The sequence below is a fragment of the Hemitrygon akajei genome, chromosome 1 (assembly GCF_048418815.1).
Source record: "Hemitrygon akajei chromosome 1, sHemAka1.3, whole genome shotgun sequence".
Lineage (NCBI taxonomy): Eukaryota > Metazoa > Chordata > Chondrichthyes > Myliobatiformes > Dasyatidae > Hemitrygon > Hemitrygon akajei.
Genome location: NC_133124.1, coordinates 139660602 through 139676995, shown reverse-complemented (window position 1 = coordinate 139676995; position 16394 = coordinate 139660602). Strand labels below are relative to the sequence as shown.

Here is a 16394-nt window from a genome sequence, read left to right as displayed (position 1 = left end):
TGGTCTTCCAGTTAGGAAGTCGAAGATTCAACTGCAGAGGGAGGTACAGAGGTCCAGGTTCTGTAACTTATCAATAAGGATTGTGGGAACGATGGTGTTAAATGCTAGGCTATAAGTCGATACAGATTTTTTATAAAATCAAAATATTAAATAATTAGACAAGATACGATTAAAATTGATGGGTACGTTCCCAGTAAGGAATGCTACACTACCCTCTACGATAGAGTGTCGATCTCTACATCACCATGCTACCCTCTGTTTTGCTGTGCTTTCCTCATCGTTGGCACTTTGTGTTATAACACCATAAGACAGGAGCTGAATTATGTTATTTGGCCAACCGAGTGTGCTCTGCCATTCAATCTATACAATGCATTTCTCCTCTCAATCTAAATTCCTCTTAATTGTTGAAATTGAACCCGCATCCACCACTTCTGCTGGCTGCTCGTTCCACACTCTCACAACCTTTAGAGTGAAGAAGTTCCTCCTTAAACATTTTACCTTTCACCCTTAACCCATGACCTCTAGTTCTGGTCTCTCCCAACCTCAGTGGAAAACCTGTTTGCATTTACCCTATCTATACCCCTCATAATTTTGTAACTCTCTCTCTAATATCCTCTCATTCTTCAGTGCTCCATGGAGTCTTTTGGAAGCCACTCATAAGCCTTTTCATTCTGTAGCCATAATAGGTCAATGGCAGATGCAATTTCAATGGCTCCTCACACAGCCTTAGACCACCTGGACAATATAAACACTTATGTCAGGATGCTGTTCATCGACTACAACTCAGCATTTAACACCATCATTCCCACAATCCTGGTTGGTAGGTTACAGAACCTGGACCTCTGTACCTCCCTCTGCAGTTGGATCCTCGACTTCCTAACCAGAAGACCACAATTTGTGTGGATTGGTGATAATATCTCCTCCTCGCTGGTGATCAACAGGGGTGTGTGCTTAGCCCATTGTTCCACTCTCTTTATGCGCATGGCTGTGTGGCTAAGCATAGCTTAAATACCATCTATAAATTTGATGATAATACAACTGCTGTAGACAAGAAGCTGTTTACCTGTGTTCACACTACATGCATTTTAAGTTATGTTTATTAACTTATTTATAATAATATTTAGTTTAATGGGCTTTGTGTGATCTATGCTATATGATTGCACAGTGTTCTGGAGGAACTTTGATTAATTGGGATGTGTGTGTATATATATATATATATATATATATATTCATATACTGTATATATTTATATACAGTCAGATGACAATAAACTTGAATTATCTCAAAGGGCTGTGGTTTGAAGTACCCTATACTACCTCTTTGAATGCTTTCTTTAGTTCTCTGTGCAACTAGTAACGTAACATGTGTACAATGTGTATGTAATACTTCAGTAGTAATTGATCAAATCTTTCGGCCTAAATGGGACAATTTAATACTTACTATGCTGTGGATGTCTGTATATAAAGGCTATATTATATAATACACTGTGTATATAGCTGAGATGCATTTCTTATTGAATTGGAATTTATTGCTAAGCATGGAGGAGTGTTGTGTATTTAATATTTAAGTAAAATCTGAGTAATCTTGTATATACAACACACACAAAATGCTGGTAGAACACAGCAGGCCAGGCAGCATCCATAAGGAGAAGCTCTGTCGACGTTTCGGGCTGAGACCCTTCTTTAGGACTAACTGAAAGGAAAGATAGTAAGAGATTTGAAAAGCAAACACGAGGAAATCTGCAGATGCTGGAAATTCAAACAACGACACACACAAAATGCTGGTGGAACACAGCAGGCCAGGCAGCATCTATAGGGAGAAGCGCTGTTGACGTTTCGGGCCGAGACCCTTCGTCAGGACTAACCAAAAGGAAAGATAGTAAGAGATCTGAAAGTAGTGGGGGGAGGGGGAAATGCTAAATGATAGGAGAAGACCGGAGGGGGTGGGATGAAGCTAAGAGCTGGAAAGGTGATTGGTGAAAGTGATACAGAGTTGGAGAAGGGAAAGGATCATGGGACGGGAGGCCTCAGGAGAAAGAAAGGGGGAAGGAGCACCAGAGGGAGATGGAGAACAGGCAAACAACTAAATATGTCAGGGATGGGGTAAGAAGGGGAGGAGGGGCATTAACAGAAGTTAGAGAAGTCAATGTTCATGCCATCAGGTTGGAGGCTACCCAGCCGGAATATAAGGTGTTGTTCCTCCAACCTGAGTGTGGCTTCATCTTGACAGTAGAGGAGGCCATGGATAGACATATCAGAATGGGAATGGGACGTGGAATTAAAATATGTGGCCACTGGGAGATCCTGCTTTCTCTGGTGGACCGAGCATAGGTGTTCAGTGAAACGGTCTCCCAGTCTGCGTCGGGTCTCACCGATATGTAAAAGGCCACACCAGGAGCACCGGACGCAGTATACCACACCAGCTGATTCACAGGTGAAGTGTCGCCTCACCGGAAAGGACTGTCTGGGGCCCTGAATGGTGGTGAGGGAGGAAGTGTAAGGGCAGGTGTAGCACTTGTTCCGTTTACAAGGATAACTGCCAGGAGGGAGATCAGTGGGAAGGGATGGGGGGGGGACGAATGGACAAGGGAGTCGCGTAGGGAGTGATCCCAGTGGAAAGCAGAAAGGGGGGGAGGGAAAAATGTGTTTGGTAGTGGGATCCCGTTGGAGGTGGCGGAAGTTACGGAGAATTATACGTTGGACCTGGAGGCTGGTGGGGTGGTAGGTAAGGACAAGGGGAACCCTATCCCAAGTGGGGTGGCAGGTGGATGGGGTGAGGGCAGATGTGCGGGAAATGGGAGAGATGCGTTTGAGAGCAGAGTTGATGGTGGACGAAGGGAAGCCCCTTTGTTTAAAAAAGGAAGACATCTCTTTTGTCCTGGAATGAAAAGCCTCATCCTGGGAGCAGATACGGTGGAGACGGAGGAATTGTGAGAAGGGGATAGCCTTTTTGCAAGAGACAGGGTGGGAAGAGGAATAGTCCAGGTATCTGTGAGAGTCTGTAGGCTTATAGTAGATAGCAGTAGATAGGCCGTCTCCAGAGATGGAGACAGAAAGATCAAGAAAGGGGAGGGAGGTGTCGGAAATGGACCAGGTAAATTTGAGGGCAGGGTGAAAGTTGGAGGCAAAGTTAAAGAAGTCGACGAGCTCAGCATGCGTGCAGGAGGCAGCGCCAATGCAGTCGTCGATGTAGCGAAGGAAAAGAGGGGGATGGATACCGGTATAGACTTGGAACATGGACTGTTCCACAAAGCCAACAAAAAGGCAGGCATAACTGGGACCCATACGGGTGCCCATGGCTACACCCTTGGTTTGGAGGAAGTGGGAGGAGCCAAAGGAGAAATTGTTGAGAGTAAGAACTAATTCCGCTAGACGGAGGAGAGTGGTGGTAGAGGGGAATTGGTTAGGTCTGGAATCCAAAAAAAAGCGGAGAGCTTTGAGACCGTCAGGGTGGGGGATGGAGGTATATAGGGACTGGACGTCCATGGTGAAAATAAGACGGTGGGGGCCAGGGAACTTAAAATCATTGAAAAAATTCAAAGCATGAGAAGTGTCACGAACATAGGTGGGAGGAGATTGAACAAGGGGGGATAAAACAGTGTCAAGGTATGCAGAAATAAGTTCGGTGGGGCAGGAGCAAGCTGAGATAATAGGTCTACCTGGACAGGCAGGTTTGTGGATCTTGGGTAGGAGGTAGAAACGGGAAGTGCGGGGTGTGGGAACTATGAGGTAGGTGGCAGTGGATGGGAGATCCCCAGAGCTGATAAGGTTGGTGATGGTATAGGACACAATGGCCTGGTGCTCCTTAGTGGGGTCATGATCAAGGGGTAAATAAGAGGAGGTATCAGAGAGTTGTCGCTGTGCCTCGGCCAGGTAGAGGTCAGTACGCCAGACAACAACAGCTCCCCCTTATCAGCAGGTTTTATAGTAAGTTTGCGATTGGTGCGGAGGGAGTGGAGAGCAGAGCGTTCGGAAGGAGTGAGGTTGGAATTGGAACAGGGTGTGGTGAAGTCAAGGCGGTTGATGCCCCGTCGGCAATTAGCAATAAAGAGATCCAGAGCAGGCAGAAGACCAGAGCGGGGTGTCCATGAAGAGGAGGAGGGTTGAAGACGGGAGAAGGGGTCATCGGTGGGGGTAGGAGGGTCCTTGTCAAAGAGGTAAGCTCGGAGACGGAGCTGGCGGAAGAAGAGTTCAGCGTCATGGCATACGCGGAACTCACTGAGGTGTGGGCGAAGGGGGACAAAGCTGAGGCCCTTACTGAGGACAGAGCATTCTGCCTCAGAGAGTTGGTCGGAGGGAATGGTAAAGACCCGGCACGGATGAGAAATGGGATCAGAGGGGGGAGGGAGGCTGGTAGTGTCAGTGGAGAGGGAACGGTTGGGGTGAGAGGAAAATGGAGCCTCTGAGGGCCCAGGAGCTGATGATGGGATCTGAGGGAGAGGGGATTGCATAGTGGTGGTGGGGGAAGGGGAGACGAGAGTCACAATCGCAGCATGTGAAGACCCAGCCTGGAGTTCAAGGCTGGAGTTGCAGTCAGTGGTTGCGCAATCGCTTTGAAGCTGTCCATGGTCCATGGTCAAGAGATTTGAAAGTAGTGGGGGGAGGGGGAAATGGTATACTGCGTCCAGTGCTCCCGGTGTGGCCTTTTGTATATTGGTGAGACCCAATGCAGACCAGGAGACCATTTCGCTGAACACCTATGGTCTGTCTACCAGAGAAAGCAGGATCTCCCAGTGGCCACACATTTTAATTCCACGTCCCATTTCCATTCTGATATGTCTAACCATGGCCTCCTCTATTGTCAAGATGAAGCCACACTCAGGTTGGAGAAACAACACCTTAAATACCGTCTGGGTAGCCTCCAACCTGATGGCATGAATATTGATTCCTCTAACTTACGTTAATGCCATCCTCCCCTTCTTACCCTATCCCTGATTTATTTATTTCCCCCCCTCCCCTTTTTGTTCTCTCTCTGCCCATCACTCTGCCTGTTCTCCATCTCCCTCTGGTGCTCCCCTCCCCCTTTCTTTCTCCCTAGGCCTCCCATCCCATGATCCTGTCCCTTCTCCAGCTCTGTATCCCTTTTGCCAATCACCTTTCCAACTCTTAGCTTCACTCCACCCTCTCCCGTCTTCTCCTATCTTTTCGCATTTCCCCCTCCCCCTCCTACTTTCAAATCTCTTATTATCTTTTCTTTCAGTTAGTCCTGATGAAGGGTCTCAGCCCGAAACGTCGACAGTGCTTCTCCTTATAGATGCTGCCTGGCCTGCTGTGTTCTACCAGCATTTTGTGTGTGGTGTTTGAATTTCCAGCATCTGCATATTTCCTTGTGTTTAATCTTGTATATATCTTGGTTGATTAACTATTCTGGTTCGTTTAAATAATTCATTACACGTTATAGGGAAAAATATGTTAATTGCATATGTCATGATGCTACCTCTTGATACCTGTGTGCCTCGCTTAAAGTAAACTCAAAGTTACACCTGCATTTTGACTCCTGTATCTTCCATTGAATTAATTTAATATTTTGAAGTTACAAAACTTAGCATGAGGATCTTCAGAGTAATTTTCTGTGTGTAAAGCTGTTTTCCTTCATCCCCCTGTTGCAGCTTTCTCAACTCTCTCTGACACCCCAAGAATACTACTGACCGTACACAAAAAAAAAATCTAGTTACCAAGTGGTTGGCTGGCGGTCAGTGTGGACTTGGTGGGCCAAAGTTTCTATTTCCATATTTCATTTCTCTTTGCCTGCCTCACATATACAGCCCCATGTTGATGGTGAAGCCCCTTTCGATTAATGCTTGAGCTGCCCTTTTCTTTTTTCTCTGCCAGAGCTGGGTATGAAGCATGTTTTCAGTTTACATGAAGTGTGACTCACAGTTTACAGACAAACAATGCCTTCTTTAAATTAACCTTTAAAGGTACCATTAAGAACAGCTTCTATTGCATCCAGAGAGAGCCATAGATGTTTTTCGGAGTTCCATGAGGCACAAACGCCTGCTCTGACAGCACTGAAAAAGCAGTAACAACATTTCCCCAATTACATAATTGAAGAGCATCCCTGGCACCAGCTTGATGCATTGGGGCTGGTCCTTGAATTATACTGGGTATGCTGGTATGTTCAAACTAAGATAATACATTATTGACAGGAGCTTAAAACTAGAACATGTGCTTTATCAGGAAATAAAGCAAGGAACCCTAATAGGTTGGGGCCATTATATATTTTATCTGATGATGACATCATTAAGTCCTGAGCACACTTAACTCATTTCCATAAATCATCACCAGGTATCAAGCAACAAAACAAAAAAGCATCCAGCCAAAAGTGAAGAGACATACGTTACCCTAAAGAAGAGAAAGGAATTTAGGGAGGAACTTCCACAACACACATTCATGTACCTAATAAATTGGGCACTCAATGTATGTTCGTGGTCTTCTCTGCTGTAGCCCATCTACTCCAAGGTTCGACGTGTTGTGCATTCAGAGATGCTCTTCTGCACACCACTGTCGTAACACGTGGTCATTTGAGTTACTGTTGCCTTCACTGTCAGCTTGAAGCAGTCTGGCTATTCTCCTCTACCCTTTCTCATTAACAAGGCAATTTTTGTTTATCACAACATTCTAGAAACATATAAACATAGAAAGCCTACAGCACAATACAGGCCCTTCGGCCCATAAAGTTGTGGGGAACGTATCCCTACCTTAGAAATTATCCAGGGTTACCCATAGCCTTCTGTTTTTATAAGCTCCATGTACCTATCCAAAAATCTCTCAAAAGACCCTATCATATCCCTCTCCACCACCATTGCCGGCAGCCCATTCCACACATTCACCACTCTCTGAGTAAAAAACTCAACCCTGACATCTCCTCTGTACCTATTCCCCAGCCCCTTAAACCTGTGTCCTCTTGTGGCAACCATTTCAGCCCTGGGAAAAAGCCTCTGACTATCCACACGATCAAGGCCTCTCATCATCTTATACACCTCTATCAGGTCACCCCTCATCCTCCGTCGCTCCAAGGAGAAAAGGCTGAGCTCACTCCACCTATTCTCAGAAGGCATGCTCCCCAATCCAGGCAACATGCTTGTAAATCTCCTCTGCACCCTTTCTATAGTTTCCCCATCCTTCCTGTAGTGAGGCGACCAGAACTGAGCACAGTACTCCAAGTGGGGTCTGACCAGGGTCCTATATAGTTGGCTGCAACATTACCTCTTGGCTTCCAAGATCCCTCTGATCCTCCACACTGCCAAGAGTCTTACCATTAATACTGTATTCTGCCATCATATTTGACCTACCAAAATGAAACATTTCACATTTATCTGGGTTCAATTCCATCTGCCACTTCTCAGCCCAGTTTTGCATCTTATCAATGTCCCGCTGCAACCTCTGACAGCTCTCTACACTATCTACAACACCCCCAACCCTTGTGCCATCAGCAGACTTACTAACCCATCCCTCCACTTCCTCATCCAAGTCATTTAAAAAAATCACAAAGAGTAAGGGTCCCAGAACAGATCCCTGAGGCACTCCACTGGTGACCAACCTCCATGCAGCATATGACCTGTCTACAACCACTCTTTGCATTCTGTGAGCAAGCCAGTTCTGGATCCACAAAGCAATGCCCCCTTGAATCCCATGCCTCCTTACTTTCTCAATAAGCTTTGCATGAGGTACCTTATCAAATGCCTTACTGAAATCCATATTTACTACATCTACTGCTCTTCCTTCATCAATGTGTTTAGTCACATCCTCAAAATTTGAATCAGGCTCGTAAGGCATGACCTGTCCTTGACAAAGCCATGCTGACTACTCCTAATCATATTATACCTCTCCAAATGTTCATAAATCCTACCTCTCGGGATCTTCTCCATCAACTTCTCCATTCTCTGTAATTTCCTGAGATTGTTCCACATGAAAATCCCAGACGATGTGTAGTTTCTGAGAATCTCAAACTACTCTATTTGACACCAACAATTAATCCACTATCAAAGTCACTTAGATCACATTTCTTCCCCTCCCGATGTTTGGTCTGAACAACATCTGAACCTCTTGACCATTCTTTGTGCTTTTATACAATGAGCTGCTGCCACATGATTGGCTGTTTAGAAATTTGCATTAAAAAAGAGGTGTATAGCTGCGCCTAATAAAGTGACCAGTGAGTGTATGTGCACAGATGGTGCAGGTGTGTTAGCATTGGAGAGGGTCTAGAGGAGGTTTACGAGAATGGTTTATGAGACGTGTCACCATCATGCTGGTATTAGAGAGGAGGCTGACAAGAATGATAAGGGAGGAGCATTTGATGGCTCTGATACTGTACATGTTGGAATTTAGAAGAATGTGGGAGGATCTAATTGAAACCAACTGAATATTGAATGGCTGAGGTAGAATAGATGTGGAGAGAATATTTCCTATAGTGGAAGAGTCTAGAACCGGAGATCACAGCCTCAGAATAAAAGAATATCCTTTTAAAGTAAAGACGAGGAGGAACTTCTTTCGTCAGATGGTGGTAAACCAGTGGAAGTTTTTTTCACAGAGTGCTGTAAAGGCTGAGTCATTGAGTATATTTAAAATGGAGGTTGACAAGTTCTTCATTTGTATGGGTGTCAAACATTATGGGGAGAAGGCAGGGGGACAGGATTGAGAGGGAAAATACATGAGTGTTGATTGATTGGCAGAGAAGGCTCGGTTGGCCAAATGATGTCATTCAGCTCCTCTGTCTTATGGTGTTATAATGCAAAGCGCCAACGATGAAGGAAGCACAGTAATACAGAAAGTAGCACTGTGGTGCAGAGGTCAACACCGGTGGTGTATAGGGTAGTGTAGTGTAGCAGTTAACATAACACTTTCAAATACAATAGCTAGCAATCGCTCATCAGGGTTCAATTCCCGGCTCTGCCTGCAAGGAGTTTATACATTCTCATCTTGATCGCTTGAATTTTCTTCAAGTGCTCCAGTTTCCTCCCACATTCAAAGACGTATGGTTGGCGTTAGTGATGCCATGTTGGTACAGAAGCATGGTAATACTTGTGGGATGCCCATCACAATCCTTGCTGATTTGATTTGATGCAAAACAACACATTTCACTTCTTGTTTCAATGTGCGTGTGATAAATAAAGCTAATCTTTAGTTGCAAGAGATAACAAATAAACCCTTCTCGGGCTTCCAGCTTCCTTCACTCTGAATACTCTGGATGTGGGGGTAGAAGGGTGGGTTGGCAAGTTTGCAGACGACACAAAGGTTGGTGGTGTTGTAGATAGTGTAGAGGATTGTCGAAGATTGCAGAGAGACATTGATAGGATGCAGAAGTGGGCTGAGAAGTGGCAGATGGAGTTCAACCCAGAGAAGTGTGAGGTGGTACACTTTGGAAGGACAAACTCCAAGGCAGAGTACAAAGTAAATGGCAGGATACTTGGTAGTGTGGAGGAGCAGAGGAATCTGGGGGTACATGCCCACAGATCCCAGAAAGTTGCCTCACAGGTAGATAGGGCAGTTAAGAAAGGTTATGGGGTGTTAGCTTTTATAAGTCGAGGGATAGAGTTTAAGAGTCATGATGTAATGATGCAGCTGTATAAAACTCTAGTTAGGCCACACTTGGAGTACTGTGTCCAGTTCTGGTCACCTCACTATAGGAAGGATGTGGAAGCATTGGAAAGGGTACAGAGGAGATTTACCAGGATGCTGCCTGGTTTAGAGAGTATGGATTATGATCAGAGATTAAGGGAGCTAGGGGTTTACTCTCTGGAGAGAAGGAGGATGAGAGGAGACATGATAGAGGTGTACAAGATATTAAGAGGAATAGACAGAGTGGACAGCCAGCGCCTCTTCCCCAGGGCACCACTGCTTAGTACAAGAGGATATGGCTTTAAGGTAAGGGGAGGGAAGTTCAAGGGGGATATTAGAGGAAGGTTTTTCACTCAGAGAGTGGTTGGTGCGTGGAATGCACTGCCTGAGTCAGTGGTGGAGGCAGATACACTAGTGAAGATTAAGAGACTACTAGAAAGGTATATGGAGGAATTTAAGGTGGGGGTTTATATGGGAGGCAGGGTTTGAAGGTCGGCACAACATTGTGGGCCGAAGGGCCTATAATGTGCTGTACTATTCTATGTTCTATGACCGATGCATCTCACACGAAACAGCTGTAAGTCAGGCACTGGAAGAGAGAGAGATGCTCAGGAAAATGGCAGACACTTGAGCTGTAAGTTGACTGAACTATGTGTCATGATTTCTTAAAGAGATCTGAAGATGAAGATAGTTGATGTATTGGTTTAATTTACCAAACTTCCATAGACTTGGGGAAAGTGTGGTGTTACATATTGGAAAATAACAAAAGTGGCTTCTAGATTCAAACAAGGAGGGAGCTATAAAGTAGGAAACCACAGCCAGTTAGTTTAATGAGAGTCATGAGGTAAATATTAAAATGTGTTGGTAGAGATGATTTAGCTAGACTCTTGGAATCATTCAAGGTAATGAGACAAAGCTAGTTTGGTTTTGTAAATGAGAAATAGTGTTTATCCATGTTGTTAGAGGTCATTGAAGAAGTAACTAAAGGGGACTGGGGTATTTATGATACATAGATTTCCACATGTGCTGGGGTAGAGATCTTTCTCTACCAAAGGAGGTATAAGATGCACCTTCCCTGCACTAGCCTGCAGGTCACCTTTGGGCAAGGTGTAGAAAACGTCTGCTTAGAACCCCCCGCTGCCGGCTCAGGATCATGTGAAGCCATGGGAGCAGGTGGTTGATGGTGCACATCACAATTCCTGTTTATGTGACGGGAATGGGTGAGTCCTGGGCTGCAGGTCCTGCTCACTTAAGGAAGGTGAAGCATTTTCCATAGCCTCTCCTTTCCAGATGTAGTGACTGCCACAGGTCAACTGTTTGGTTTGCCATGCAGGAGATCACTTACTTATGGCCTCTCCTACACTACTATTTCCATAGAAACGCCTGTGTCCTTGTTCTTACTGAGTTTGCTATGTCATGGCACGACCATGTGTCCAGTGGTATAACTGGGCAGGCAGGCTGGGCTCATCAACCTTGGCTGGCAGCCAACCTAGGAGAAGGATAACTCTGATTCCAAACCTGGGTAGATGGGGCTCATTAGCCTTGCCAGACAGTCTGTCTAGAAGAAGGAAAATTGTGATACTCAACCTACAGTCTAGCGGTTGCTACAGTCATCACAGCTTGTTGTGCTATTGTGGAACATCCCCCGGCCTATAGAGTGGAGTCAGGCCATGCACACCAATCCTCACTATAAACCTGCACAGTGCAGGCAGGAAGATGATCATGCTGTCGCTCCTGAGTATTCTTCTTCTCTCTTGATCTTTGCAAGCGAAGAACCAGCCACCATCACCATACGTTTATGTGACAACTGACACCAAGCAGACAATGTCTGAAGAGTATTGATAATGGCTGGGGGTCACCCAGCTTGTAGAGATACTGCCCAGAAGGCAGCAATGGCAAACCATGTCTGCAGAAAAATTTGCCAAGAACAATCATGATCATGGAGTCAGACCATGATCGCCCATGTCACATAATCATGATGATCTTGCCAGAGGGTAGCTTCTTCGAGCTCTTTGCAAAAACAGCTTACTTTCTTCCCCTTAATGTCTCTTCTTTTGTTTTCAAGGTGGATGTGGTTCTGTTGGAGTCTGTGATCTACAGTCATACTTAAATTGCGGCTCTTTATGGCAACGGGAGGGGGGAGGGTTGATGCTTGTGCATGGGAGGGAGAGAGAAGGCTTTGGGGTTATAACGTTTTACTGTCATTTATTTTTTCAGGTACTCTTCTGTTTTTCATGGATGTCTGTGAAGTGCAAGAATTTCAAGTTTTACACTGTATAGATTGCTGATATTAAATGGAACTTTGAACCATTGATGAGATTTTCACAAGGTGCACATTAGGGCTTAAGATTAAAGCTTGTGGTATGGGATATAGAATAAAATCTCAGCTGAAGAACGGGAGATAGAGAGAAAACTAACCAGCTCTTTTTTCTGGTTAGCAAAATATAATATGTGGTGTGGCTTAGACTGAAACTTCTTAACATTCATGTAAATGGCTTTGATGAAGACGTCAAAAGTAAAGTTTCTACTTCTGCTAAGTCACAAAAGACTTGCAGGAAAGTAGGAGGACATATGAAATTTGCAGAGGTGTATATATAAGTGAATGGCCAAAGATATGCAAAGTAAAATATAATGTAGGAAAATGTAAAAATGACAAGCTGAAGAATTTTATAGCTCTGAGAGTGATCGGAGTATCCATGATTGGCAAGAGGCCAATTTTCAGGTATGGCAAACAATTAGGAAAGCAACGGAAGACTATTGTCTATAACTATGGGAATTGAATACAAAGGTAGGTAAGTTATGCTTCAGTTACATAAGGCAACTGGAGTGTCAGGTACAGATTTTGGCAGCTATAATTAACATTAACAAACTGGAGGCAATTTACAGAAGGTTTACCAGTCCCATACCTAGAATGGACAGGTTGTCTCATGAGATAAGGTTGGATAGATAGAGTCTGTATCTGCTGAAGCAGAAAGAGTCAGTGGGGTCTTGACCGAAGTATACTAAATCCCAAGAGAACTTGACAGGGTGAATAGGGAGAGAGGCTTCTTCTTGAACTAAGGATCACAGCTTAAAGATAAGAGGTCATCTATACAAAACCAGCATGAAGCAAAACATTTTCTCTCAGAAAGTTATGAATCTTTAGAATATCCTTCACTAAAGTACAGTGGAAAACTTTTAGGGCAGAAGCGGATGAAATACTGATAAATAACAAGTTAATATGGGTAGACTAATGTGGAATGCAGAGTTAGAGTTACAGTTAGAATAGCTATGAACTAATGAAATGGTAGAACAAACTCAAGGCCAAATGGTCTGCCATTATTCCTTATGTTCATAAATTATCACAATTACTGAGGTACAGTGTAAAGCTTGCCACGCGTATTGTCCCATGGTGCATTGAGGTATATTGAGAATGCTGAATAAAGTGTAACAGCTAAAGAAAAAGTTTGGTGTAGATATTAATAAGGTGTGAGGTAACAAATCAAGCTCAAACCCAGGAATAATGTTCACTAGTAACTTTACAACACACCAGTTCCCAAAAACTGATGTACTTCAGTAGCAGATTTGATATTCACTAACTACCTTTCAAAGGTATCTCACCCATCTGCAGTCAACCCCACCATGACCACATTGCCCCACCCCTCTGCAGATGGTCAGTTACCTCTCAAATCCTGCTGATCATGATTCCCATAGCCGTGTGAATTAGCATCATTCCTCCTAGCCATGCAGTCTCCACTAATCCTTGATACAAACTGCATAGCATTGTAAAAACAGCAATGTTTTAGCTCAGTCAGACTGTGGTACCTCATTAACCACTAGTTAGTTTAGTTCCCCTTCACAAACTTCTTGCAAAGGCAATCATTTGTACAGCCATAATAGGTTTATCCAAAGTCATAAGCATAATATTGGGAATCTGATATAAGTATGTGAATAATATGGAATAATATTTGATTACTAAATGTTACACCGCCACATATTTTCCTTTCACTCTCTTCTAATATCATGGGGCACTTCAAATATTGCAGAAAAATATATTGTTGGCCAGTGAAAGAAAAACTGTAATCGATCACAAACAGAAGCAAAGTTTCTCACCAGTAAAGTTTGTAGTTTCAAAAGAAATATCTGATAGATAACTCTTCGTTCCTCTGTCAGTGTCACATATTGCTTTTTGTTAGACATTGTAGATAATACAATGATAGTACCATCAAATCATAGTGCATCAGAAGGAAGTATTGGTTCACCACAATGTCCCTGCTTACAATCAATTCCTCTTACCAAAGGATTTTGGATAAACAATGAAACATGAATTCATGGCAAAGTATACATAGTAATACAAAACTGACTTTTTAGAAATAAAGCCCATACTTCTGAATTCGCAATTTTACGGAAAGCTTTATCAAGATCATATTTACCTTATCTTGACAAATTGTTTAGTAATAAATATGATTATTATTCTAATATTAAAATATCAATAGCTTGGTTTTCATATTTTAGCTGTACAATGAAAAGCACACACAGATTCAGCATTATAGAACTTCTCACCAACAGAAAGCTGACAGCTGTCTTCAGTGAAGGACAATCTAGCTGCTCTACTGCTCGGAGCCTCACCTCAGGCTTATCTACCCTACAACAGTTGTTGTCATGGTAATACTGTGTTTCCATGGCTTTTCCTCACTTCCAATTAATCTCTTTCAAAACATTAATTATGGCCTGAAGATTTTCCTAAGTGTCTGGAAACTATGGGATAGCATGTACCAAACACTGTGGCAGAAGTATATGTTAAGACGATTTGTAATGTCTGGCAAATTCAAGGACTCCTTTGAAAATCAATTAGTAGTATATTTTAAAAGAACTCTTGAATAATTCAATAATTAATTATCAGCAGCAAGTCCATCGGTTGGAATTATTCCTTCATAGTAAGTTGTAATCATGATTTATACATACTTCTAAAGAATGTTCCAGAAATCTGAACAGATTTGCAAATAGTTTTAAATTGCTTTTGACCCCCAGATTGTCCATTTAATGAAGAACAGTGGTCAAATGTTTTAAAGGTTAACCAAAGAAATAATTCAATCAAAATCATAACCCTTGAATTAATCGACTTTCACATTTGACTCTGTATTTGTTGCTCACTTGCAGTGCAACATATTTGTAACGTACCCTTGCATTAGAAATTCACTCAATCTCCCAGAAAGGTGATGTGCTGTTGAAAATCAGAATAGAATGATTGATGCACATTTATCATTCACTGGCAATTTTTAGGTCAGTTTTCAGCAGAATTTTTCTTTTACCTACCATGTTTCTTCAGATACCAAACTCTGCCAAATGATATCAACTGCAATTTAGTGCAATGCGATGAAAATTAATTCCTTCATTCACAGCACAATCGGGTTTTATCAGCAGTAAATATAAACAGAACTAGCTAAACACACCAACATATGAGTTAGGAGCAGGAGGGGCCATTTAGGTGCTCACAGCTGATTTGCCTTTCAATAGTTTAATGGCTAATTTGTTTGTAACCTCAACTGTACCTTCCCCACCTATCCCCCTAAACTTTCAACTGCTGCTCTCCTGCTGCTTTATATTTCCAGACATTCGCTTCAACCTTTGGTATGATTTCCACTAGCAATTGGAAATAATATATTCCAGTTAAGAGGACATTAAAAGATGTTTTAAATCTAAAGAAACTAGAAAATAGCAAAAATAATTCTATTGGGAAGTCAACACTTGTTCTCATACAAGTACTGATTACAAACACAAATAATTATAAAAAATGTGACTTACCCGTTATTTTTACTTTTCTTCCTCCCAGATATAATATCTCCACTGAAATGTGTGAACAGGTCTAAACTGGTGCAGGATCCATCGGTGAATGCAAACCCACATCTATCTCAGCACTGGATTCCATGTGGATGGGGGTAGAGTTAGATGCACCAGCAGGAACCTGTCAGCTGTTTCAGCACTTCTATCATTAGATATGCATCTGTCAAGTCTTGAACTTGCTGGAATTTATGTTCAAATGGTAGTAGTTCTAGATGAAACTGTTTTTCCCAAAACATGGAAGAATCTGTATCAATGTCATTTTTATGCATGTTATTAATTTGATGTTTGATTCAGGGAGCATGTTTTCCCATGAGGGAAGGCCTGAACTTTACTTACTATGTGATGACCTGTGCATGTCAAAGGGCACCCTCCACTGAGCGCATTGTCTCTTCCTTCATGGATTGAGGTTTTAAATCAAGACAACAGATGGTATACGGCAATAAGAATTCTCTGAGTTTCCATGTGTAGGAGATGGTTCTCTGGAAGTTAACATTTTCAGTAAAATGTCAGCCACTTTCTAAGTAAAAATGTTGCATCCAGCATGCTTCTTGGAGTTTCCACCCATAGTCCCTGCTGTCCCACATGCAGCTAGTCTTGAAGCAAAGGCCCAATGTTAGACCCTCTAGAACAGGGTTACTGACCTTTTTTCATGCCATGAACTCCTACCATTAATGGAGGGGTCTGTCGACTCCAAGTTGGGGACCCTGTTCTAGATCTCAGTTTGGAGAGGTGAGGCATAGTGAGGACTACAGCACTGACTTAGCCTCAGGTAAAGGACTGCTAATACCTTGCTCCTGGATTGCCCTAACAGACCATGGAAGAAAACAAAATGGGGTGGGGCCTTGCCCACTCTCAAAACTGTGAGGATTTTCTTTTAATATCTTCAAATATCTCTTACATTCAGTCACTTTAATTATTCCATAAATACACAATTTAAAATAAGAGAAGTTAAAAACTTTACAGCAAATAGATTTTTCTTTAAATCACTGACCTTTCCCTTTCTCCAGGCTG

The 16394-nt window shown here is 42.9% G+C and overlaps 1 protein-coding gene across 2 annotated transcripts in view; it reads right to left on the bottom strand.

The window, feature by feature from the left end:
* Nucleotides 1-15473, bottom strand: part of ppp1r17 (protein phosphatase 1 regulatory subunit 17) — an 85623-nt gene extending 70150 nt beyond the window's left edge. The window contains exon 1 of one of the 2 annotated variants that reach the window (XM_073056576.1): nt 15345-15473. The gene's annotated coding sequence lies outside the window, so the exon portion shown is untranslated. Of the gene's footprint in view, nt 1-14102; nt 14179-15344 lie in introns of those variants that run through there. The other variant, XM_073056493.1, reaches the window with a different exon arrangement.
* Between the last annotated feature and the right edge of the window lie 921 nt (nt 15474-16394).